General features: G+C 51.5%; 1 long non-coding RNA gene across 1 annotated transcript; it reads right to left on the bottom strand.

Annotated features, from left to right (window-relative positions):
* Nucleotides 1-299: 299 nt before the first annotated feature.
* LOC143831454 (uncharacterized) lies at nt 300-1,495 on the bottom strand. The gene is made up of 3 exons (XR_013228881.1): nt 1,131-1,495; nt 486-568; nt 300-371 (listed from the first exon to the last, which is right to left on the bottom strand). It is a non-coding gene; the product is annotated as an uncharacterized LOC143831454 (long non-coding RNA).
* Between the last annotated feature and the right edge of the window lie 2,251 nt (nt 1,496-3,746).

The following is a 3,746-nucleotide window of genomic DNA, read 5'->3' as shown; positions in this document are numbered from 1 at the left end:
TTCGGGGAGGGCGGTATATAAATCTAAATAAATAAATAATAAATCATACATTTGTTCATGATTCTCTTCATGTGGACACCTTTAGTGCACCCAGAATGTCTCTCGTGCAATTCAAGCTCAAGTGAATACAAACCAATCCAATTGGCTGGTTTCCCCCAATTTATCTCTGGAACCTGCTAAGCATTTTCATTATTAAGAGGAGAAAGAATAAATTTATTCTCATACTCTACCTATAAGTTTGAACGGATCGCTTCCATTCCATGACATCGTCTCTGAAGAAGGGAGCGTCCCCACGGAACCTCCTGCCTGGAATGAAACTTGGTCGCAATTTCTGACATTGTTCTGCTGCTTCAGACCAACACGGCTCCCCACTGGAATCGAAGACACAGAATAATCAGGTGGCCGTTTGGGCTGATGGGAACTGAGGAAGTGGCTCTCCAAGAAAGTACCACTGAACTAGAGGGGTTGCTCCCAGCTGGACTTACCCTTCCTGAACCAGCAGAGAGCACTGCAGACGTATTTTTACAAGGCCTGGAATTCTTAGAAGGTGTTTTTCTTCCCTTCTATGCTGCAAGAACAAAGCAGGGAAAGAAGCAAGCTCTACAAGAATCCCCCCTTCAGGGATGCCAGCCTCCAGGTGGGGCCTGGGGATCCCCTGGAATTCCAGCTCCTCTCCAGACTGCAGAGATCAGTTCCCCTGGAGGAAAGGGCTGCTTGGGAGGGGGGACTCTGTGGCCTTGGACCCCACTGAGGGTCAGGGATGTCAGCCTCCAGGTGGGGCCTGGGGATCCCCTGGAATTCCAGCTCCTCTCCAGACTGCAGAGATCAGTTCCCCTGGAGGAAAGGGCTGCTTGGGAGGGGGGACTCTGTGGCCCTGGACCCCACTGAGGGTCAGGGATGCCAGCCTCCAGGTGGGGCCTAGGGATCCCCTGGAATTCCAGCTCCTCTCCAGACTGCAGAGATCAGTTCCCCTGGAGGAAAGGACTGCTTGGGAGGGGGGACTCTGTGGCCTTGGACCCCACTGAGGGTCAGGGATGCCAGCCTCCAGGTGGGGCCTGGGGATCCCCTGGAATTCCAGCTCCTCTCCAGACGGCAGAGATCAGTTCCCCTGGAGAAAAGGGCTGCTTTACCTGAATAAGGGTGCCGGGACTCCCGAAAGCTGCTCCCCTATCACAGATTTAACTGGCCTCTGGTTTTACCCTCCTGCTACAGAGGAACTAACAGGGCCACCCATCTGGAACAATCAGGAGAAAGGCAGAAATGATTCAGGGGAGATGAAGAGTTCGATCTTTTCCACCGGCCTTGGCGATGAGATGCAGAGCTGCCTTCCAGATGCGGACACCTCCATCCCCCTCCCTCCCCGGCCGTTTCCCGTCCAGTGGAAAAAGATGGGTCTGGAAAAAGGCGTCTCTTGCAGTTATTTCTGCCAGTCGAGAAGAATGCGGAGAAGGTGGCAGAGAGAAGAGAGCCCAAGTGGCTAATTTTAGCCTTGTTTGTTTTGTGGAAGGCTGCTTGGTTCCTCGGCTGGCCCCTCCTTCAGCCAGACCCTCATTCCTTCCCAGCCTCCCCACACTTTGGGCCACGTCTTCTGGCCTAGTGGCTAAAATCAGGCTGCTGGTCTCAAACTCACTGTTTGGAGGGGGGACTCTAAGCCACTGTACCTCACTGAGGTCCTCATCTTCCCTAGGGACCCCCCCCAAATCTCCAACAGAGACATGAGAACCCTAGCCCCCAGCCCCCACCCAGTGGGCGGGGGGTCCTGCCACCCTAGTCCAGCCCTTTCCCCGAAGCTCCTTGTTGCTCCCTTTTGCATGGCGCGTTCCTCTAAATAGCCCCTCTGTTTGGTCAAACGTCTAATTTTCTCAACAGTTTGGTTGTTTCCCAAGCCGCTGCGATTTATGAGGTGCCCTCGGATTGGTCAAGGGAAACAGCTGGGCATTTTTGGTTTCGCGGCATGCCAAGGGATCTCCTTGTCTGATTCCTGGGCTGGAGCCCCTGGTTTCTCCCAAGGCTTAATAGGAACAAGGACGCCGTTCACACAGAGCCTCAGAGCCTGATTCCAAGTTCATAAGGAATATTCCTTTAATTTAGAATTTATAAGGCATGTACAGATTAAGCACAGAGAGGATTCAACAAGGAAACAAAGAATAAAAACATATCTGTTAACTGACTGCGATAATGCACTTGTAGAAAATATCACCAATTGTGTGCACCTTCTGGATTTCACGACTTTATCCCCTTTTCTGAAAATGTAAAAAATGTGGATCAGACTCAATGAGTCTGTTTACATGGGATCTATTCCATGTATGCTTATACCACAATAGACCTTGACCTGAGACCCTGGCTCAGTGGCAGGCTTAGAGGCCAAGGCCTTCCCTGATGGTGCCTCCCCTCAGCCCCCATGGCTAGCGACCGCTGATATCATACTGAATACCTTTCAAGCTGTTTATTCCTTTGGCCATCTCTACATCCCCCAGCAGCCAATTCCACATGTTAATCACTTTCGGTGTAAGGTAGTGTTTCCTTTTGTCCCCCTTGAACCTACTGCCCATCTGCTTCACGGATGCCCTGGAGTTTTAATAATTTGGGAGAGGGAGAAGAATTACGCTTTGTCAGCGAGAGACAAAACACAGGGCATAACTTTCCCCACTCTGTATCACTTCAAGCTGCAGGCCTGCAATCGGGTGTATTTTGAACGCATTGTCCAAAAAACTAAAATCCCTGCCTCCAGGTGGGGCATGTAAAATCCCTGCATGTAGAAAAGTAGCATGCTCGGAAGAAGGCGAGACAGTGTCCTGACCTGCTAGATTTCTGCATGCAGAGAACTGTTTGCATGGGTGAACACACTGAAGCATTCGAACATCTGATTGACTATTCGGGGGGAAATCCAAGGAACGAAGGTCGAGGTAGCCAGCTCTGGGGTGGAAATACCTAGAGATTTTGGGCTGGAGCTTGAGGAGGGTGGAGTTTGGGGGAAGGGGGGGCTTTAATGGGGTATGATACCATAGAACAGGGGTGGCCAAACTGTGGCCCTCCAGATGTCCGTGAACTATAGTTACCATGAGCCCTTGCGGCCAGGGACTCATGGTAACTGTAGTCCATGGACTCTACCTCCCAAAGTGGCCATTTTCTCCAGGCAATGTGATCTCTGAATTCCCAGGAGATCTCCAACCAGCACCTGGAAGTTAGGAGCCCTAGGGGAGCACGTTTAATCCCTCCACTGAAGTCCGTCCGAAAAAAGAACGTTCTCCTTTTCCTGGGTTCAAAACGACTTCTGTGAGTTTCCAGACTGCTGAAATTTCCAAACGCCAGATTATTGCTAAAGCCAGAACAACCCGTGCCCATGATTTCTCAGAAGGGAGACACCCCGGGCCTTATTCAGATGTTGCAAACAATTCCCTGCCTGTTCATAGCCCACAGGCACGTGGTTCGTGGCGGGGCTTATGGAGTCCATCCCTCTTTCCCAGCGCATGACGGAAGACACATCAGGCACCTGGGCGAAACAGAGCTTGTTTCTTCTCTGCAAACTGGGATTCTTAAAAAGGGCGACACATGGATGGCGGTATGGGCTTGGGTTGCCAACCTCCAGGGGTTAGCTGGATTACAAACTGAGAGCAGTTTTCCTGGAGAAAGTGATCGTTTTAGAGCACGGGCTTAGGGTTGCTGGGTCCCCCCAGCTACCAGAAGGGAAGAGGGGGGTAAGGAAAATCCTGGGCGTGTGGGGATGGAGCTTGGGGGTGCAATGG

Source organism: Paroedura picta, chromosome 3 (assembly GCF_049243985.1).
Source record: "Paroedura picta isolate Pp20150507F chromosome 3, Ppicta_v3.0, whole genome shotgun sequence".
In the NCBI taxonomy this organism is placed as follows: domain Eukaryota; kingdom Metazoa; phylum Chordata; class Lepidosauria; order Squamata; family Gekkonidae; genus Paroedura; species Paroedura picta.
Note: the sequence above shows the minus strand (reverse complement) of the source record. Positions and strands in the feature narration are given on the sequence as shown.